At 35.9% G+C, this 23,660-nt stretch overlaps 2 long non-coding RNA genes across 2 annotated transcripts in view; both read left to right on the forward strand.

Moving 5' to 3' along the window:
* The window catches only part of LOC123385387, a 54,056-nt gene extending 34,772 nt beyond the window's left edge, over positions 1-19,284 (forward strand). Inside the window, exon 3 of the long non-coding RNA XR_006597819.1 lies at positions 16,458-19,284. This is a non-coding gene — a long non-coding RNA (uncharacterized LOC123385387). The remainder of the gene's footprint in view (positions 1-16,457) is intronic.
* The window catches only part of LOC123385386, a 227,014-nt gene that overhangs the window by 146,313 nt on the left and 57,041 nt on the right, over positions 1-23,660 (forward strand). The window lies entirely within an intron of this gene.

Raw genomic sequence — 23,660 nt, forward strand, 5'->3', positions numbered from 1 at the left:
GATTGGTCCACTACCTTTATGTTTGCTTTTACTTATGGACAATTTTTCCTTTTTTTTTTTTTTTTTTTTTTTACTTCTAATTCTCACCTTTTCTACCTAAAGAAATCTTTTAAACATTTCTTGGAAGGCCAGTTGACTGGTGATAAACTTCTTTAGTTTGGGAATCTCTTCATCTCTCCTTCAATTCAGAATAACGTTACCAGGCAGATTATTCTTGGTTGTAGATGTTTTCTTTCAGCACTTTCAATGTATCATGACACTTCCTTTTGTCCTACAAAGTTTCTTACGAAAAATCAGCTGATAGTTATATGCAGTTTCCATTGTACGTAGCTGCTTGTTTCACTCTTGCTGCTTTTAAAATCCTCTATCTTTAATCTGTGAAATTGTAATTATTATGTTTTATGTGGGCCTCCTTGGGTTCATCTTACTGGGAACTCCCTATGTTTCCTGATTGTTGTTGTCTCTTTCCTTTCTCAGGTTAGGGAAGTGTTCAACTACTATTTCTTCAGTTAAGTTTTCTGTCCCTTTGTCTCTTCTCTTTCTCATGCCTCACTAGTGCAAATGGTTGTTTGCTTGATGTTGTCCAAGAGATTCCCTTAACTTATCCTCATTTAGAAAAAATATATATATATATATATATTTTGTTGTTGTTCTTTAGCTTGGGTGCTTTCCATTACCCTTTCTTTCAGATTTCTGACCCATTATTCTGCATCTTCTAATCTAGTTTGATTCACTCTAGTGTATTTTTCATTCTAGTTATTGTATTCTCAAACTCTGATTCTACTTTATGTTTTATGTGTCCTTGTTGAATTTCTCACTGAATTCCTCTCTCTAGTCTGGTTAGCAACTTTATGATCATTATTTTGACCTCTGAATAAAGCAAATTTCTTATCTGTGTCATCTTATTTATGGAGGTTTGTCTTCTTATTTTTTTTTTTTAATTTGGGGTATTATTCTGTCTCTTCATTTTGCTTTACTTTCTTTGTTTCTGTGACTTAGGAGGAACAGCTACTTCTAAACTAGAAGGAATGGTCTTGTGTATGGTTGTTCCCTGTATAAATTGTGTGTACCTGGCAACTTTCGCTCACTGGCCGGCTGGTGCTTAGGGTCGTGGGGTACTCTGTGGGATGACAGAACTGAGATGAGTGCAGGTGAGGCCAATCTGGGGGCTCTCTGTACAGAAGATGTCCTGGAAGCACATCTGAAGCTGAAATGTGCATGGGCCATGGTAGTCCCAGGACTCTCTACCTTGAAGGTTCTTCATAGGACAGCTTGAGCTGAAGTAGGTGCAAGCTGGTGTGTTCCAGAATATTCCCTGGTCAGTTGTCTAGAGCCAAAGTGGCTCAGGCCTGGAGTATTTTGTGCCTGTGTCACCTTGGCAAGAAGTCTGGAGCTGTAGCAAGCCTTCACTAGGGATATCCCAGTGTGTGTTATTCTCAGGACACCATTGTGGGGTTGTTAATTCTGGTTTGATCTACAGGCCCAGGAATCGTTGAGGCAGTGGGCTGGCTGGGTGTGTAGACCTTGTTCTCAACTGTGCTATCGAGGGAAACACAAACTGGGGTGCTCATCAGCTCCTCTGACCTGGAGAGAGTTCCAACAGCTCCCCCAACCCCATAATTTGACAGGGTTCTAGGGCTGGATCCTTTATATTGTAGAAGTTTTCTTTTTCCTGTGTCCCAGGTACCTGGGGATGGTGTGGGCTAGGGGCCCAGGGCTCACTAAGGCAGCAGGCTGGCTATGGTGCCTGGCCCTTGCTCCCGTATGTGCTGTCAAGGTGGAAGGGAAGCATGAACTGTGACATTTGCTGGACACTTAGATCTAGACAGAGTTGCAGCAGCTACCCCACTTCCAGACAGGGTTCTAGTGCTAGCTCCTTGACATTCTAGTTGCCCTTTAAAATTGGCACAGAGCCCAACACAGGGCTTGAACCCATGAACCATGAGACCATGACCTGACCAGAAGTCGGATGCTTAACTGATGCCCAGGCACCCCCCTAGTTGCCCTTTTAAGCCATAGTGGGTTTTTGTTGTTGTTTTTGTTGTTGTTTGTTTCTTTGTTTTTGTTTTTTTCCTGGGCTCTAGGGCAGATGAACTGGTTTACAGTGCCTTAGTACTATTCCTCCCCATTGTGGTTCAGTGTCCTGGATAGAGGTAACCTTTGTTACTACGTCTCCATTTGTCTTGCTGTTGTCTGTGTGATCTATCTTGTATTGTGCAGAAGCTGTCCAGTCAGCCCTTAGTTCTTCAGAAGGAATTGCTTTATAGAAGGTTTATTTTTAAGAGAGAGAAAGAGAGCGTGTGCATGCACATATACACGAGAGGGGGCGGAGGGCAGGGAAAGAGAGAATCCTAAACAGACTCCATGCTGATAGTGGGGCTTGATCCCACGAACTGTGAGATCATGACCTGAGAGAAATCAAGACAGATGCTTAAGCAACTGAGCTACCCAGGTACCCCAGGAATTGCTCTATAAATGGGTGTAGATTTGGTGTGTCTGTGGGGAGGTCAGCTTAGGGTCTTTGTATGTTGCCATCTTGGACCCTATCTTCCTCCTTGTTCTTATCTTTTAAATTTACCAATGAAGAATGATTGTACAAAACTTTAGGTCCCTACCCTCCTTCCCAGTAAAAGCAGAACTCCAGGTCTATGCACTGCCTGTCTCTACCCTGACCACTGTGTGTTCTCAGGTATTCTGTACACTTCTAGGACTTGTAAGTAACTAATATTCTCCCCACTCAGCATTCACCCCCACCAAAGTTCCCTGATTGTTATTGCTGACAGCATCTTGCAATCATAATAAGAACCACAGGGCCTGGTCCAGCTACAATAGTGGTTATTGAAACACTGAGACTAGTACAAAACATTTTAATTTTCTCTCATTCACTTACAGTTTATTCAATAAGGAAATTTTTTCCCAGCCATTGGGTAAAATACCATCAGGACTCTTGCCATTTTGTTCAATCTGAAGTACTAGTTTCTTCAGTTTGCAAATGCAGACACTGCTCTTGAGTATCCTGTCCAATACAGTAAGCAGAATCCTAAACTTGATTTGGCACTAGTCATTCTCCCCATTCTAGCTTATGTCTGCCTCGGCTTGGAATCCTATAGTGGATATTGGGAGAAGGGTGTCTTCTCATTCTTCTCCCAACTAGTTACCTAGATTTTAAGCCTTTCCTGGACTAAGATTTGGGAAAGGAGAAGAAACAAATAAATAGAACCTACTTGAAGTGGTGTCAACAAAAGCAAGCTCTGTGTTCTCTGAAGTCTGGTGGATATTTTAAGGCTGAGTCCCTTTTACCTGGAATCACTTCCCTTGACTTGAGTGAATACAGTTCAGTCTATGGTTGTTGCTTGGGGGCCTTTTTTGGGCCTTGGATTCTCACCTACATTTCTTGTTGCTGGGGTCCTGCCACGATTCTAGGTAGCTATAGATTAACTTACGCTAGCTTTTCTCTCTTGACTGTGGGATACGTGCATGCATTCACATCTTGTGAACTTCTGAGTATTTCTTTAGGATAGTGTCTTAGTCCATTCAGGCTGCTATAGCAAAATACCAGAACCTGGAGAGCTTCTAAAGAACAGAAACATTTCTTACAGTTGTGGAGGCTGGAAGTTAGAGATCAGGGTGCTACCATGGTCAGGTGAGGACCTTATTTCAGGCCACAGACTTCTGGTTTTGTGTAGATATGGCAGAAAAGTCCAGGAAGCTCTCTTGGGCCCCTTACGATTTTATCAGCTCTCTAAGGCTCCACCTCCTAAATCCCATCACGTTATGCATTAAGATTTTAACATATTAATTTTGGGGGGACACAAGCATTCAGACCTTAGCAAATTGGTTCTAAAATGTGGAAGAATTGAATCATTCATTTTGAAGTCTAATTTTCTATTTTTCTTCACTTAGGTACTGAGAATATATGGTATTTCTTTCATTTTCCCATGCTGTAATTTGTTCGACCTTATATTTGCTTAGATTAATCTCTGATGGAGATAACTTTATTTTTAAAAATAAAATCAAACTTTGTTTTATTTCATGGTTGTTTCTGCTTAAAAAGTCATCGGCATGCAGGCAACAGATAGTCTTCTGCATTCTAAGGTTTATCCCCATCCTAACACCCTTTTCCCTTTGTGTGCATGACATTAAGTTCTCCTCATTTTCCTTCAAATTTTTTTTTGGCTTCCTTAGCATCTCTTCCATCTGACCTCAATAATGGAATGGTTTAGTTTTTTGATGTTCTATTTGAGGCCCGCTTTCAATCTCCCAGGGTAGTTTCATCTATTCCTATGAATTCAGTCGCTATTCATACATAGATAATTATCAAATTTATATCTCCATTGCAGAGTTTTCTCTTAACTTCTTGATATTCATTTACTTTGCTACGTAATACCTTTGACTGGATAAATTATATGTGTAAAATTTTTTAAAAATGATCTCTACCCTTCCCTAACTTGTTCTTCCACTAGTGTTTGCTATTTCAGCAAATAGAGCCACAAATACCTTGCTCCTAGTATACATAGAATTTGTATTTGACCCTAGCTTGTATCTTAGCCCCATATTCAATCAATTAGCAAACATTAATTTCCCTGTATAAATATCTCTGGAGTCAATTTTTTTTGCATTTCCTATCATCATCATAAGTCCTACTAGTATCATTATTTACCTAAATTATTGTATCCTCTCCTAGCCTAGATGAACCCAGAGAGTTACTCTTTCTCTTTCAAGATAATTCTCTACAATAGAATTAGAGACTTTTAAAAAATAACTTTATTTCATTCTTCTATCTAAAGCTTTTTATCGTCTATTCTTATTAAAGGCCCAAAATATTAGCACTGCCCATACTCTATTGTCCACATTCAGTCTCTTACCCGTCTCTTTATAGGATACATTTTTACCCGTAGGGCGACCCATTGTCTTTATCTTTTGTGTCCTTTCTCATCTCAAGGTTTTTGCATACATTGCTGCCTTATCTAAATAATATGATTCGCACCCCCTTTCCACCCACTGACACACTACTTACACACACTCAATCTTTGTTTATTTAATGTCACACACCACCTTCCTCAGGGAAGACTTGTCAATTCCAGACAGGTTTGGTGTTGCCGTGAATTATATCCCTTGTTCCCCGTACTGCTCATTTATACCAGTTAGTTCAGTGTGTGTCTAATGCTGACTGCAGGGATATAGGCTATGTGCATTTTATTCATCATTGTTTGCCCAAAGACTAGAACAGTGTTTAACAGTGAGTGGGTACTTAAATATTTATTGAACAAACTACAGCCTTAAATAACCAAGTTATAGTTCAAGGCCAATAGTCTGAATAGGCAGAATAGGTACAGAGGTGAAAGGAAACAGTCCTTGATCCCGTTTCTGTAGCTGTTACAGGAACATACAGAGATGCTTCCAGAAAATTTTTCAGAAGCCGTGTGTGTGTATAAATATGTGTGTGTGTACTTTTTTTTTTTTGCTGGGTGACTGATAAAGTTCTGAAGTTAGAAAATTACAAGTACATCTACTGTATCCTTTCCTGTAAGACAACTTCTTTCTTCACATGATCAGATTTAAGACTCTTACGTGTTTATATGTTACTTTATTCATACAGCTAGAGAAATAGAGAAAAAATGAGAAGAATATTTTATTTAAAAGATGTTACCTCTGTGTGGTAGAATTTAAAGCACTTAAAGTTATTCTTTATATTCTTGGTATTTTACTATGACTATATATTTTACATTTCACAATCATAAAATATCACTTAAGGGGTAAAGTACTATTCAGCAAAAGTTTAGACCAATCCCACATTTACATAAATTTAACTGTTTATGAAATATTTTAGGTGTTTGCTCATTTTTATGACTTATTTTATTAAGAAGTTGTCCATTTTTCAGTCTCAGGAGATCGCCCAAGAAGTTGAGAAATTTCTTTTTCTATTCATGCTGTAATTATTCGGAGAAACAAAAGTTTCCGTGCAGACATGTAATAGATAATCATTCTCAAAAATAAGTGTGCAAGAACCCAGTAGTTCCTTAAATTTCATATATATTTATTTAAATTTTTAATAAAACCTCGGACATGAAGACATCATTAAGTTGCAGTGTTGCTCAAAATAAAAGGTAAATTTCCAAATTACGTTTAAAAAAGTCCCCCCAGATTGATGTATATTTACCACTTATCAATAAGAAATTTGTAACTCAAAATGAACTGAAATTGAGCAAATCATGATATTATTTTGTCTTTACAATATAAATACTTCTACAATTAAGAGGAAAGTGGGGCATTTCTCAAATATCCTCTACTTTCTTAAGCAAAATCCTGGCACACCACATAGTAGTTATGCCCTCTGATGAATACAAAATGAATATCAAGGGGTATTGTTTTAGGATTGACATGTTCTATTTGGATAGAACTTGTTTAAAAACTCACGAGATGGGGCGCCTGGGTGGCTCAGTCAGTTGAGAGACTGACTTCGGCTCAGGTCACGATCTCACGGTTTGTGAGTTCAAGCCCCGCGTCAGGCTCTGTGCTGACGGCTCAGAGCCTGGAGCCTGTTTCGGATTCTGTGTCTCCCCCTCTCTCTCTCTGCCCCTCCCCCACTCATGCTCCATCTCTCTCTGTCTCAGAAATAAATAAACATTAAAAAAAAAACTCATGAGAAATATCAGATAATTTCTACTTTCATGTTAAATCATATTCAAAGATTAATGTGCTAGGCATCTATGGCATTGTCACTGTTCATATTTTCTCTTGATAATCAGTATTCTGATTGTTTTAAAAATAATAACTTTTAACATTGTTATCAGCCATGAGACACTTATAGGACTGATGATACTTTGTTTTTTAAAGATGAAGTTTAAGATATTCTATCTCATGTCTTGGCCAGTTTTTGTTTCAGGAATAGAGCAATAAAAGAGTAAAGAAATCAACATGTAATTATTCCAGAAGCGGTAGGTACAGTTGCGCACTTAAGACTTCTCATTTAGTATTTTCCTGGTATATTGCTAGAAATGCTGGGGAACAGACTATTATTATTGTTCTTGCTTATTATGAAAAAAGAAACCTGTATTCCTGGGGATTTTTGATCATTATCTTTGATTCCAAAGGGAAACCACCATTAGGATAAGCCAAAATTAAGGGGGAAGAGATTGAAAAGAGAGAAACAAAACAGGCTTTTGATAATATCACTGAGCCACAGATAGCATCTTTTCTAAAGCTTTATGTACTTGTCACTTGACTTTTGTGTTAGGCACTGGAATACGGTAACCTGCTATTTGCATCTTAAGTAATCAAATATTAATTCTGTGTCATTAAAATACAAATGTTTTTTTCACCTAAAAATAGGTAATATGAACATATATAAATGAGATTCTCAACAAGTTACCTCAAGCATAGTACATAAATTTAGTAAGATTGCTGGGGACACCAAGTATTCAACAAATCAAAAAAGTACTAAATAGTGACACATAGTTTTGGTCATTGTTCTCTTAAAGTTCAGAGGAGATCTTTATTGTCTACTTAAAATTCAAAGTTACAGAATTTATTTTAATACAAGAAAGTTCAAAGTTTCATGACCTCTGATTCTACTTGTCATTTGGAAAGAGCAATAGCAACAAATAAGAATAATAAGTGAATATAAAAAATAATTCTAAGCATCAGCCAAAAGATAATTTATAATTAAATAGGCATCAGCTAAAAGATTAAAAAAAAAGTAGGTAATGCCTTCAAATTCCAAGGAGTGATACAGCAGAGAGTAAAGAAAATGTCACAAGATACATGAAGTTCTTGCTATAAATAAGATTTATGCTTCTAGCACAGCAGTATCCAGCAAAGTCACTTAGGAAATGAACCACAAGAACAAACAAACTGCTGAACTTTGTGGTTGCAGTGCACCTTTTCTGATCTACCTAGAGCATCCCTGTCCAACTGGAGGTAGAAATGGCAGCAAGATAAATCACCTAAGAACTAGAGCTCTTGAGTAGTGAAGAGGCAAATATAAGGTTAACCCATCCATGTAAACCCATTTCTTGTAACAAAGTCCAAATTCTATTGTCTGTTGGATATCAAAGCACATTGCCATAACTAGATGAAGTCTTCTCCTCAAAAATGGATCAATGATCAGTAACATTTAGGGAATAGATTTTCACATGCTCTGCACCTGTCTATTTTTATACATGAAGTAAAAAAAATAAATTTAGCACTAAATACAATGAAGATTTCCTTGATAATTGATTATACATAACTGGTTAAAAAAACCATTGCAAATGATTACAAAACTGTAGTTGATGGTGATGCCTTAGATATTCTCAAAAAAAGAAAGGAAAATTCATTATGTGGATTGACCCAATGAGCAATGTATCAGAAGTTGGAAAAATCAGGAGGAACTATATCTTCTTTGTGGGTCTTCTTTATCCACAAGGAGTTGCTGGATTTACTGTACTGGATTTTTTGTACTGATTTTATCTTGTTCTCTTCTACAAACTCCTGAAAAAAAGTCTGAAAAGAAAGTAAATGTACAGGTATGTAACCATGGTTGTGAATTGTATTAGGCAATGAAGAAGCCCCTCCCTAGTTCTACCTTTGATTCTAACTTCCCATCAATTAACATTATTTTGAAAATGTAATTTGAAAAATATCAAATTCCTGAACCCTTTTCTATACTGTGATTTGATAAAACTCCTGATATTATTTTACATGGGTTAGAATATTGGGCAAAAAGGACTTGATAGAGAAAATTAACCATGTAAATAGTTTTACTAAGTTTCTATTGGAGAGTCCATACTATGATGACAGAAAAATTTGTAGGAAGGCACTCATTCACATAACAAATGTTTAACTTTTACTATGTTAAACTACAAGTATCTGGATGAAACACTACAAGTATCTGGATGAAACACTAGATAACATATGGTCTTTGACTTTGAAATGCTTACTGTCTAGAATGAGACAAGTGTGATGGGAACCAAGATAGATATGTGAATAAGAATTCTGTAGTGACAAAGTTTTCCTTGAAAAGTTGTCTGCTAGCTGAATCTTAAGTGGGCATTTTCCAGGTGGATGGAGGTGGAGGGGGGTCAGAGACTGAGGAAAGGTCCTTCTAAGACCAGAGTATTTTGGCATTCCACCTAGTTAAATGGCAAGGAGACACTATATAAGCTCACGTGATATTGGCAGAGCTTCACCACAGCTAAGAAATGTAGAACCCAGCTGTGTGCATGTTATCCTGGTGACAATTCTATATTAAGTTAGGGGAACCGTGAATTTTAGTTAATTCTTTCATTAAGTTAGTCTATAGGTGGTAGCTGTTGACATACATATGGAGGAAATAATTTAGAAAGAATATGTAATGCGAAAATTGAAGAGAGTCAAGGACAGAGTTTTGGAAGCATCAGTTGTCATAAAGCAAGGTGAAGAAGCAGCCACCGAAGATAGTTCAAGAGGAAGGGATTGATGAAGTGTCAAATGCTGCAGAGAAGTTGAATAGGGTGACAAACAGCCTTTGGCAACTAAGGAATCACTGGAGTAGTACCTATGGTGGCTTGAAGAGGAAGTGAAAAATGAGTAGAGTGATCAATAATATTTTTGTCTTGAAACTTTTACAGCAAAGAGAAACATAGATAGGTCGGTAGAACCAATGTGGGGCCCCCCTTTTTTTTTTTATTTTTCTTGGTTCCCCCACCACCTTGTTATATATGGAAGAGAATGAAGTACAGACAAAAACAAAGAAGAAAAATTAGCACTGCCAGGTATTCCCAAAGGAAATGAGAGATTATTTTAAAGGCATGTAGATGTTGTGGGGTGCCTGGGTGGCTCCGTTGGTTAAGCGGCCGACTTTGGCTCACGTCATGATCTCGCTGTTCACTGGTGCCAGCCCTCCATTGGTCTCTGTGCTGACAACTCGCAGCCTGGAGCCTGCTTCGTATTCTGGTCTCCCTCCCTCTCTGACCCTTCCCCACTCACGCTCTGTCTCTCTCTCAAAAAATAAATAAACATTTAAAAAATATTTGAAAACCTCATAGATGTTGAGGGTGCTTGGGTGGCTCAGTCAGTTGAGCATCTGAATCTTGGTTTCAGCTGGGTTCATGATCTCACAGTTTTGCCGGTTGGAGCCCCGCCTGGGACTCTGCACTTACAGCATGGAGCCTGTTTGGGATTCTCTCTCTCCCTTCTTGCCCCTTCCCCATTCATGCTGTCTCTCTCTCAAAATAAATAAATAAACTTAAAAAAACACATAGATGTTAAATAATCAGTCTTGAGCAAGAGTAGATACAGGTTCCTCTAAGGCTGCAAAAGGACATAGTAGGTAGTGCAGATAACTTCTGGTATGATAAATGGATGTGCTTGATGTGCTTGATCTCTCTAAAATAGATGGTAGGGTCCTTTGTTGAGTGAAGGAAAGGGTATCAGTGCAGGCATGCAGGATATGAACTTTGGTATACTAGATATGGAAGGGAGAAGTGGTCAAAAAGAAAGATTGGTGAACAAGTATGAATATTTGGCTCACGTGGAGACTGAGAATGAAAGAACAAAAGATTTGAAACAAGGGGCACCTATGTGGCTCAGTCTGTTGAGCGTCCCACTTCAGCACAGGTCGTGATCTCGAGGTTCATGAGTTTGAGCTCCACATTCAGTTCCCTGCTGTCAGCCTGTCAGTGCAGAACCTGCTTCACATCCTCTTTCCCCTTCTGTCTGTGCCTCTCCCCCACTTGCACTCCCTCTCTCAAAATCAATCAATCAATCAAACAAAAGACTTGAAATCACAAGACATGGAATGGAATTTGGACTCTGCATAATGTTAGCTGTTCACCTTATGCAAATCAGTAAATATTTCTGAGTTTCAATGTTCACAAAAAAACGAGAAACAGTAATGTCTGTTCTGCCATTTGTATTTGATAATTTGAATGTTACATAATTATGTGTAAAAGTAGGTTATAAATCAAATTTATGATTAGTTTTCAATCAATTAAACCTCTAAAATAAAAAGTAAATGATGGATATGTGGATGATCAGATAAAAAATACAATACTTAGATAAAACCATAGGCTGGAGAGTAAATGTTCAACTTGTATTGGTGTAATTGCTGATTTCACTTTTGATTCACTACCTTTATGAAATAGGACTACATTTCATAAGATAGGCTGTATGTAAGTGCTAGCAGGTCAAATTTATCTCACTTGCTAAGTATGATAAAAGAATGTTCCATAAAATTCTGTTTTTGCAAAGGCTAAAACTGCAAATAAATACAATGTAAACTTAATCTGTTCTGTTTATAGTCTCACTGTCATTTCAAGGTCCTTTAGGGATGCCATATGGGCTGGTTTATTGCTTAGATGATGTTTACAAATATGAATGAATAAATTTTTGGAGTTTCTGCTAAGTCAAATTAAGTGGGATACAATGTCAGGCAAACAGCACATACCGTTATTTCACAAAGAAATGAGGATTATCACTGAGGAAACGAATTCCCAAATTACATTTTACTGGGTGTACAAAAATGCTTACATCCACTGTACTTCAAATCTGTCACTTATTTGAAGAGTCATGCTTTTTACTACAATTAATAAATTAATAATTTCCCAGCGAGTTACTGTGTTTTCTAATATGCTTACTGATTTTATTCATCCTATTGAATGTTCACTAACAAATAGAACCATGAGGCATTGTTCTTTCCTAATATAAAGTTCTGAGATGGAGAATAAGGTAATTATTGACAGGAACAGCTTCCAGTTTCTTTAATAGTGAGATATTCAAGACAAGGCAGCCAAATGTTCTTAAACAAAATTTAATTTGTGCTCAGGAAAGAAAGGATGGCCATCAAGTGATATTGACCAATGCTTTAAAAAATTTGCTTATCCCAAATGCATGTCTTTAGAAAGCCAGGGAACAAACACAAATCAGGAACTCATTATATATAAGCTAAGGAGTGTTTCATTAAATTGTAAAAAATAATTCAAGAAAAATACACAATGTTAGGTAGATATCATATTAAAATGTAGATATATGAACTGTAGATAACTTTAATACTGCATTTTCCTCCACACTTAATCTAGTATATAAGGACCCTCTGACCTTTAACATATTTTAATATCATAAGATCTTCACCAGTTTTATTGAGCAATATCTTCTCTTTCTATATAAAAACTACTCAGTGTGACTTAGGATGGGGAGATAACATTCTTTTTAATGGCTATTCCTATGCCAACTCTAGAAAATAATCAGACTCTAATTCTGGTTTTTAAAAGGCCTTTTTTATGATAATCCAATGAAAGAAGATTCTACCTTTAAGATAGTCTTTATGTATGAACATCAGAGTCCTTGATGAACTTGTATGAGAACATATTTCCTCCTCCTCTCCTCTAATTCAACTAATACTCCAGGTTGATTCTGATATTCTGGTTATGATTCTGATTTAACATTAGGAGAAAATAATTGGAAATTTCTTCATCATTTGGAATTATTTTTCAATTGCTATTTAAATTATTTTTCAAACATTACAAAAATTCTAACTAGTGACTTTATAGATCAGTTGCTGAATCTCACAGCTTAGCAAATAATCATTTGTCTTATTAATATTCATTGTAATTAAGAATGGTTATTTAGGGGCGCCTGGGTGGCTCAGTCGGTTAAGCGTCCGACTTCAGCCAGGTCACGATCTCACGGTCTGTGACTTCGAGCCCCGCGTCAGGCTCTGGGCTGATGGCTCAGAGCCTGGAGCCTGTTTCCGATTCTGTGTCTCCCTCTCTCTCTGCCCCTCCTCCGTTCATGCTCTGTCTCTCTCTGTCCCAAAAATAAATAAACGTTGAAGAATGGTTATTTATAGGGGTGCCTGGGTGGCTCAGTCAGTTAAGCATCCGACTTTGGCTCAGGTCATGATCTCCTAGTCTGTGAGTTTGAGCCCCACGTCGGGCTCTGTGCTGACAGCTCAGAGCCTGGAGCCTGCTTCGGATTCTGTGTCTCCCTCTCTCTCTGACCCTCCCCCATTCATGCTCTGTCTCAAAAATAAACATTAAAAAAAAAAAAGAATGGTTATTTATAGATAATAAATCCAACATCTTCTCTTAGCATGTTATTGTTCAAGGAGGATGAAAGATCAGACCTGATGGTTTTAGTTCTGTTACTTGATATGTATGACCTCACTTAGTTTCTTAATGTTATCAGCTCCTTGGAAAAAGAGAATTGTTGTATTGGAATATTTTCTCTAGGAAAGATAGAATTTTCAGAATTTAAGGCTTGACTATATTGTTCACTTAGGGAAAGGAACTGAGAAACATAAATACACAAAAATTTTGTATTCTTCTTAGCTAGTTCGATGAAATGTGAGGCAACAATTATGAGTGTTCGGCCAAATATGTAGAAGAATAGAGTTGTGTTTTCACTCTATAGATGAGAGGAAGCAGAAAACCAGTTACCATAGCAGTAAGGCGGTAAAATGAACTGTTCACACCTATGTTGGGGATTTCCTTTGTAGATAAATTTTAGGGATTTAAGTACAGAATTTTTAGATGTAATTGGTGGAAAAGATGGGCTCTCCTGAACTTATACTACCCTAGTGTTACTGGAATTATCCATATTAAATACTCGTATTAATGGAAAAAAAAGTGTTGTAAACCAATTACCTAAGATTCAAGGTTTAAATCTAGAAAGGAGAGAAAATTAAGTCCAAAGCAACAAGAAATACTATCAAAAATTAAAAATAGAAAAACAAAAAATAAACCCTGGATATTTGAAACGATCAATAAAATCTGTTAAACGTTAACAAGACTGATCAAGAAAACCAAGGAAAATATAAATTACCAATTTCAATTAAAAGAATAATTATCATTATAGATATCCCAGGCATTTAAAGGAAAATGAGTTATTTTTAAAATATTCAAGAAATTTAATAATATAGAGAACAGAAAAAAAATTGAGAGCACCAAAAAGTTTTCCCCAGAAGTAGTAGATAGCCTAAATAGTACAACATCTTTTACAGAAATGAATTTGTACTTTCCCACAAAGAAGTCTTCAGAGCCAGATGGCTTCATAGGCAAATTCTGCCAAATGCACAAGAAAGAAATAAAACCAATTCAACATGGACACTTCCTGAGAAGAAAATAAGAATATTTTTCAGTTCACTTTATGAGGCTCCCCACACCAGATAAAAATAAAGACCAGTATGCCTCATGAGCATAGTTGCAAAAAGCCTTGAAGTAAGTTCAATTCAGCAATATTTAAAAAGGATAATACATCATCAAGGGGTATTTATCATTAGAATGTGAAGCTGGAACAACATTGACCAATCAGTAATGAATTTTACCATATCACAGACCAGAAAAGAAGAAGAAGAAAACATGATTAGGCCAATAGATGCAGACAAAAATATTTTACAAAATTCAACTTCTGTTCATGATAAAAAATACTTTCATAAGCAAGAATAAAGGGAAACTTCTTCAATCTAATTAAAGGCTTTTGGGGGGAAAAAAACCCCAACAGCTAATATGCTTAATGGGGTGAAACTGAATGTTTTCACCCTGAAATTGAGAATGAAGCAAGGATGTCAACTCCCACTTCTATTCAGTGATTTAGGGGAGGTTTAGCAAGTGTGAATAAGGCAACTTAAAAAAATAAAAATTTAAAAATATAAGTATGAAAGGAAAAATAAAACTAGCTTTATAGAAAGCATGAGGATCTATATAGAAAATAACAAAGAATTTATTAACAAGCTTCTAGAAAGAGCAAGTTTTGTACGATTGCAGGATATGACATCAAAATACAAATCACTTGTTTTCATATATTAATAAATGACTAAAATGTTTAAAAGATAAAAGCAAGAACATTAGATATTAATAATTGATATGCAAGATTTAGATGATATAAAGAGGAAAATAACAAGAAACCATAAAGAGAAGGAGTTTTTTTATCATTTGGAAGATGGGCTATTTTTCGGATATCAATTTTTCCCAAATTGATGTAAATTAGACACAATTCCAACCACAATTTAAGCATGGTAGTGTGGGTATGATAAAATGATGAATAACTCTTGGTAAAACTTTAAAAAGAAACAGTGTAATTGTATACCAGAAAAGTTTATTCAGTTCATGCAAAAATAATTCTAAGTTGCTAAGTCTATACTCAAATCATGGTGGTTTTTTAATATTCATAAATGTATACTTAGAATGGAAATTTTTTTTTTACTGGCTACAAGTGTTCTGTGTATTATAGGATGCTTAACAATTTTTTTGTATGCTAAACACAGTAGCATCGTACCCAGACATTACATTGAAGACAAAAACAAAAGTATTCTATTTCTTAAACTATCCCCTAAGAGATGGTTGATGGCTCTCACAAGTGAAAATAATTAGCATTTAAGATTGTAAGTCATAGTAGTTTGATAAATGGAATCTGTACTAGTCAAACATTTATTGATATAAACCAGTTCCCTCATCTGAAAATGAAGATAACAGTACTCTCTTTATAGCAACTTCAGGGTATCAGTATTCAAATAAAATAATACTTTTCACAATAACTAGAATATTGTAAATATTCAGCAAATGCCGGTTATGATTTTCACTGATGGTAAGATTTTGCTTATCACAGTAATTAGTGGATAGAGCTATGAGAAGCCTTCAAGAGATTTTTACCATTATTACCATTCCTGCTTTGGATGCAAGCAATGTAATCCTCATCATATCTCCTGGTTCTTTCTGAACAGTAGGAGAAGGGAAAATGATACATCTCTCTGCCTCAAATGAATATGTTTTAGATCAGTTGAGATCAGATCACTTGTTTCCTCTGGGATGAAAAGTGGTATAAATAACTGATACTTTGTTTTGCAAAGAGTTCTCAAAACAGCTGTCCTTTCCATTCCTTCCCAGAGTAGGATGGGACAGGAGAGACGACTGAGTATATAAAGAGTATAGAAGCCTGCAAATGTTAAGAATATCCTCTGAAGAACTTATGGCCTAGGCTCTGATGTGTCACTTCTCATTATACTAAACCTATTTATGGTGATTCTGTTTTGAAGCTGTCCAATAGAATTATAATGATTTATAGCTGGCTTTATTTTCAGAATGTACACAGATAAAGCATTTTATCACAGCTCTGAAGGGCTTGATGATCCTTTTCTCATTTTATCCTGGCCAGCCGGGTTAAAGTTGCCCTCATTTGTCTGCCTTGTCAGGTGTTGTGTCCCATTCATGAGAGCTGTTGACCTTTGTCTCCTCTCCTCCACGTGTTTGGGTCATGCACAAAATCTGAATGTAACTGGGCCCCATTAGCTCTCTGAAAGCCTCCAATGATCATTTTTTTGTGTGTGACACTGGGGCATTCAACGTTTTTGGTTCTTTTTGGTGTCTTACCTGGGAGAAGCTGAACATATTTTATCTTCACAAAAGCAGATTGCAGTAACCTAAATCATAAAAAAATAATTGACCCAAAGGACTTGTTATCTGAAAAATGATTCCTTATTTCCTACTATTTTTCTTCTGTAGCCTGGACATCTTTATTTACCCTAATTGCATCTGGAGGAACACAGAGGGGAATTATGTCTTGTCACATGCCTGAAGGAAGATAAAAATGTGCGAGACACATGGACACTCCCACCCCTTATATGTCAATTTTAAGGCTCAACCTCTTAGGGATGAAGGGTGGGAAGGAGAAGGGAATTACTCTGGATCCTCTGTGACGAAAACATTCTGTCCTTTCTCATCTGGAAAAATTAAAAGGATAAGTTTTCACGAACGCTTGTTGAGTACCGATTAGACACTCAGGGCTGTTCCAGGTGAGTGACGTGTCACTTCACTGATTGCACAGAAACCCTGTTTCTCCTCTGGTTGAAATAACACGCAGCAATAGTTTGTGGGCATGTTACATACCCTAGTTGCTCTGAACAACATATGCTTGAGGGACTGTTCTTTCTTATAAGCATCTATCTGAGTTTTACTTATTAATGACAAAGAGACTATCTTAGTCATTTTTGTAATTTGCATTAAATCACGTGCCACTGATTTACAATGGAGTAGGCTCGATTTAGAAAGCCCATTTTTGGTTAATTTAGATATATATTTTTTTCTCTTTCAAGTATACATAGTAGGCTATTTTTTAAAAAGTTTATTTTGGGAGAGAGCAAGCACGCAAGTTGGGGAGAGGCAGAGAGGGAGAGAGAGATTCCCAAGCACTTGTCAGTGCGGAGTCCCATGCGGGGTTCAAACTCATGAACCACGAGATCATGACCTGAGCCTAAGTCAGGTGTTTAACCAACTAAGCTGCCCAGGTACACTCAATTTTTAAATTAATTATTTTACATAGACAGGTTCTCAATTTGATTTATTTACTGAGCGTTTATTTCCACTGATTTTAAGAGAGATGATTAAGAAGTGAGGGAGAAATAAGAGAGATGGGGGAGGTTTTTAAATAATCAGATCAAAATGTAGTGTGTGTACCTTGTACTTCAAAATATTCTCATGGAGGACATGAAATAGGAAACACTTCCGCTGTTTTGGCTGCTTCAGGAATTAGAACAAGCAGGGGTGCCTGGCAAGCTCGGCCAGTAGAGCAGGTGACTGGTGGTCTTGAGGTCGTGAGTTTGAGCCCCACATTGGACATAAAGATTACTTAAAAATAAAATCTTAGAACAGGCAAAACCATATTTTTTTTCTTTAGATAGCCTAAACTGCAAGTGAAAGTACAGTGAATGATTAAACATGGATGTATATGTACATAATTTTTATTTCCAGAATAGATAATTTTCATAGGTACTTGAAAATACCTCACTGTAATATTCATAAAACAAAGCCCTCTCCCAATATGTAATCTGTGAAACTTGAAATATTCCTTATGAGACACAAACAATATCTTGTGTTCAGCAAAGTTTGGTATTTAAACACGTTCTCCAAATAGCAGTTGGAAACACCGTGAGTTCGTAAGTTCTCAATAAATATATCAATAATATGAATGCAATATAAATAACACTCAATAATTAATAATTCATCTAAATTAAGATGAGCTAATGGCCTAGGAGTAATGACATTGTAATTTAGGGAGTGATAAATTAGAATCCTTTATTACCAAACATAAAAGAACTATGGCCTTATATTTGAAAGCAACTCAATAATAAGAGAAAGTAATTAGGAATTTATAGTCAAATATAAATGAAACTTCGAAGTCAACTATTTTAAATTGATCTAAACAGTCTGAGTCTATAATCAAATTTAAGAAAGATTCATTTTCCATGTTTATTTTTTCACTAAGTAGAATTTCATTCAACAGAATGCGTAAGTCATTGTATTAATCCTTTCTCTTAACCTATCGTTCATTTCAGTCTCCTAAATTTACTTTTTATTTGCACCCCTCTGGATGAAAAATGATTGTCCATAAACATCAATTGCTAAAACATCAGGAAATCTGGTGATAATTCTGTAACTTGATTTCCAGTTTTATATAACCATGGAGTAATATAAATGATTAATGCTTTGTGTTTTTCTTGTCCAACCCTATAATCAGCTTAATTAAGACCCTGCTAGCACTAATTGAGAAATTATCACTAATTTCTTCAAATTTCCCTAACTTAGACCTCTATTAATTTGTTAGAAAGTACACTTGTATCTGGTGTTGTATTTCAGACCAGCTGTTGCATTTGGAAAAGGATGTTTCAAATAAAAAAATCTTTAAAATTTCTTCAAGGTTTATAATTCTGTTTCAAGGATAAGACATTTAAGTACTAAATATGTGTGAAAGTATGCATAAATATTCCCATGTTTGTTACTAGAGCCCAATTGTGGGGACTAGACAATAAGTTCTAATGTAATATTTTTTTTCTCTTCATAGCTTGCTTTCAAAGTTACAGTAGGAAAGTTTTCCAATTTCTAGGACCTCTGGTTTATAAAGAATATATAATAGTGAAAACTACCTTTTGTCTTCACACAATCATGATTTTCTAGTGTGCTAGTATGTTAAATCAGAATTTTCTCTTAAATGCTGACCGAAAGAGCGTGCTCCTGTTGTCTTTCCTGTACTATCTTCCCAGATTCTTTCCTGGGGCCCATCCATCCTCCTACAGAGGAATGCCAAGGACAGTGGTGAGAATGCTTCAAGAAATTTACTTTTGTCTCACCTATATGGGTATATGCCATAGGTGAAATTGTCTGAAAGTTTATTTGCTTACCAAAATAAACATCTAGACCATCTCTGATTGGTTAAAAAGTCTGATTTCTTCGTCACTTTTAGTTTCAAACTCTAATTTATGGCTTTGTTTTTCCGATATTTGGTCAGTTTGTTTTTTCCCCTAAATAGACCTTTTTGTCCAAGAAGTAAGCATCTGGAAGCTAATCTGATATGTCCTGAAATAATCTGTTCCTCAATTCTTATAAAAATCTTAAAGTTGTAAACATCTTAAAGGAGATAGAGTCCTTGCCCTTCATAAATGTGATTAGGTTTGGCAAAAACGAAAAGTGGCAGATGTTTGTCAAATCTATTATGCCATGAATATATCACTCCTTTTTAAATGTTGAAATGTTATCCCAGGTGCTTCAAAAGTTTGTACCCTCATAACTGAGTGATTGAGGATAGCTGTAATACATCTGGAAAGTGTTTCAATAATACAAGGCAAATACACAGAATTACCACACTGGACACTCTTAGGGAACTTGGAAAAATGAAAGACTTCTAGGAGTTTCCATTTGGACTTGAGTAAATTTTTGCTGCCATTCTTCAAAACATATCAACTGGGGAAGGAGATCAAGGCTAAAGATTCAGTTCCCTGCACTGTTTTTTGTGCAGACGAGGGCTTTAATTTTGGTTGAATATTTCTACGCATTAATTTATATTCTTATTGTTCTCTTCTCCCCCAACGTTCCTGTCATGGGGTGTTGTTTCTCTTGCAGCACAATGAACTTGAGATCCTTTCCAATTCACATAAAATTTTAGTCCTGCATAAAGGACTCATTACAAATCACCAGATGTTGATGTAAGTTAACACATACTTATTGAGGTGCCTGGGTGGCTCAGTTGGTTAAGCATCCTACTCTTGATCTTGGCCTGGGTCATGAGACTGTGCCCCGTGCTGGGCGTGGAGCCTGCTTAAGATTCTCTCTCTCCTTCTCTTTCTGAATAACATCCTCCCTCCCCCCCTTCCCCCTTCTAAAAAAAATACACAAATATATATTTGCAAATTGCCCACAGTTTCACATTTAAATGGACTTTTCATACATTCTTTTTATTCAGTGGTCCTATTGCTGGACGATTTCACTTCTACCAGCTCCCAACTTTGTTCCTTACATCTTTGTTCCCTCTCTTTCTCTATCACACATATAAACAGCATTCTTACTTCCCTGAAAAAAAATAGATGTTTAGAAATTTTCTTATGTGTATCCAGGTTAGTTGTACAAGTGACTACCAACTGAAACCATTGTTAGCCCAACTGTTTAATTCAGTGACTTTTCTCACGTCATCTGAGTTACAGTGTTCTATATACTTTAAATGGACTGCCTCTAATTTTCAGCATTTTTCAATTTAATTTTTATGAACTGATCACACTGTGTCTAGCACAGTGAATAAAATAAAATACAGCACAGCTTCAATATTTATTATATATTTATTATATATTAAATAATAAATAAAATATATAAAATATGTTAAATATATATTAAATAATAAAAATATTATAATTTAATATATATTATTTAATATATAAATATTATTTAAACAGCATCATATATTATCATACGGCCCATCCCTGTTGTTATTAATGCCTAGTGCCTCAATTCTTAATCATTTAATCCTATGTTCTCAGTTCTTTTTTTTCTTCCCTTGGAGTCATAAACTATCTAATTGATAAACTTTCCCTCCCCTCCCCCTCCCCACACACAAACCCATTCTCTGGGAATCAGTGCAGCTAAGTAAATGAGACCACATTCAAAAATAATCATGTGGTCTATAAACCCCCAAAATCATAAAAAATGTTACAAACCTATAATATATAGGTTTATGTATTTTATACAGGCTTATAATATTACAAAGCCCAAACTTTAATATTGATTCTATGGATCAAATAATTTCTTCCTCTCTTTTTCCTCCCCATAGTCTTCTCTCTTCTTCTTTCTTCTCTTCCTCTTCCTCTCTTTCTTTTTGCATATTTCATGTTTTTGAGGTCAAAGAACAACACATTTTACGCCTTCCTATCTTTATAATAATCCTATAGATGTAAAATATAAGCCCATTCAAGTTTATATTTGCAAGTATATATTTGCAAATTGTGTCTTTCTTATACTTGGTAGAACAAAGGCCATTTTTATGTGATTGAGACATGAACAGGTGTTTTCTGGGCTCATTCTCTTTTTCATAGTGATGTTCTCTTGCTACCACAAATGGATTAATCAGATTGCAGCCTGTTCTTGGAATGCTTATCTCCCTCTGCTTACTGTCCATCCAGTCTTGGTTATAGGATGGTCTGTCTGAGCTGGCATTTACTTTACTGTGACTCATTAGTCTTTCATCATTATAAGTAGTAGTGATATCCAGAATGTTTCTGTCCCTCAAACTGAGGGACTTATCAGTGGGGTCAGCTGTTTTCTCAAGTTTGCTTAATTCATCAACTTGCAATGCATTCTTGGACTTTCTTTCTACCTGATGATGAAATATGAACACTCATTCTGATGAAGCTTCACTATTCTTAGTATAGCTCCTATTTCTGCAACTGTTTGTTTTTCCTTAGTTTCTTATGCCTACTGTCCCTTATGTAGAGGAAAATGCACGTCTATTGTGGCGGGGTTTGAGAATATCCACTCCTCTTCTGCATTTCCTGTCTCCCCTTACAGTTAGGTAGGCCATGAGATCAATTCTGGTAAATGGAATGTGAGTGGAACTAACTTGTGGTCATGTGGCCTGAAGTACAGAGATAGACCCCACAGAGGCACCTAGAAGCCATATTATCACGTGAGAAGCTGCTGCTCAGCAGAAATATCCAAACCATGTCAGACTCTGCTTGAATGAAATAAAAGCTTTTTAAAGTTTTTTTATTGTAATTTCAGTATAATTAACACAGTGTTATATTAGATACAGGTGTACAACATAGTGATTCACCAATTCTATACGTCACCTGGTGCTCATCGTATGTGTACTCTTAGTCCCCTTCACTTATTTCACTCATCCCCCACCCACCTCCCCTCTGGTAACATCAATTTGTTGTCTGTAGTTAAGACTCTATGTCTTGGCTTCTCTCTCTCTCTCATTTTCTTTGCTCATTTTTAAAAATCCATATATGAGGGAAATTATCTGGCATTTGTTTTTCTCTGAATTATTTTGTATAGCATTATACTCTAGCTCCATCCATGTTGTTGCAAATGACAAGATTTCATTCGTTTTTATGGTTACATAAATAATATTCTATTGTATCTATACACCACATCTTCTTTATGCATTCATCTATCAACAGACACATGGACTGCTTCCATAATTTGGCTATGGCAAACAGTGTTGTAATAAACACAGGGATGTGTGTATCCTTTGAATTGGTGCTTTTGTATTTTGGGGGTCAACTTCCAATAGTGTGATTATTGGATTGTAAGGTAGTTCTATTTTTAATTTTGTAAGGAAACTCCATACTGTTTTCCACAGTGGCTGTACCAGTTTACATTCCCACCAAAAGGGCATGAGGATTCCTTTTTATCCACATCCACGCCAACACTCATTGTTTCGTGTGTGTGTGTGTGTGTGTGTGTGTGTGTGTGTTTTATTTTAGCCATACTGACAGGTGTGAAGTGATATCTCATTAGTTTTTACTTGTATTTCCCTGATAAGTGAGCATCTTTTCATGTGTCTCTTGGCCATCTGCATGTCTTCTTTGGAGAAATGTCATTCATGTCTTCTGCCCACTTTTTAATTGGGTTATTGTTTTTTTTTTTTCTGGGGGGAGTGTTGAGTTTATAAGTTATTTATATATTTTGGAAACTAACCCTTTTTCAGATATGGTATTTACAAATATTTCCCCCATTCAGTAGGTTGCCTTTTACTTTTGTTGACTGTTCCTTTCACTGTGCAGAAGCTTTTTATTTTGATGTATTCCCAATGGGTTTTACTTTTATTCCCCTTGCCCCAAGAGACACATCTAGAAAAACGTAGTTACGGTGTTAAGCTTTTATTTTGTTAAGCCATTGGGTTACGGGGACTGTTAGAATGGCTACTGTTAATAACCTTGGTGAGTGTACCTCTAAGATATTAAAAAACCTCTAAGATATTAAAATTAATGGAAGAAATGGTAAAGGACTTCTATATTTGTAAATACTTTTTTTATATGTTGAAACTGTTATGTTTCCTATTCTATTCATCTTTTATATTATAATTGCATTTATGAAATACTGAAAGGTATTTTTTTTCTATGATGGCTCATGGATTTTTAATAGTCAATTTGCTCCCAATATATGTAATTATAACTCACGTTTGGATATTCAAATTTATATGACTTGATCAACGGAAGTCTATTTAAGTTTGAATATTTTTACTTCTTTGAGCAATACCATCAAACATTTTTTCAAATAATCTTATTATCTGACAACAAAGAGTTACTGGTCTGTTCAATTTTTCCCAGGTTCAGGATATGTAATCAGTCATTCACTAAGAAAAAATTCTTTTTAGTGGAGGAGGATATGAAATGTCAGATTCTAAGCTCTAGGGATACATAGCAAATTGTTTTGAACTGA

This window comes from Felis catus, chromosome B2 (assembly GCF_018350175.1).
Source record: "Felis catus isolate Fca126 chromosome B2, F.catus_Fca126_mat1.0, whole genome shotgun sequence".
NCBI lineage: Eukaryota > Metazoa > Chordata > Mammalia > Carnivora > Felidae > Felis > Felis catus.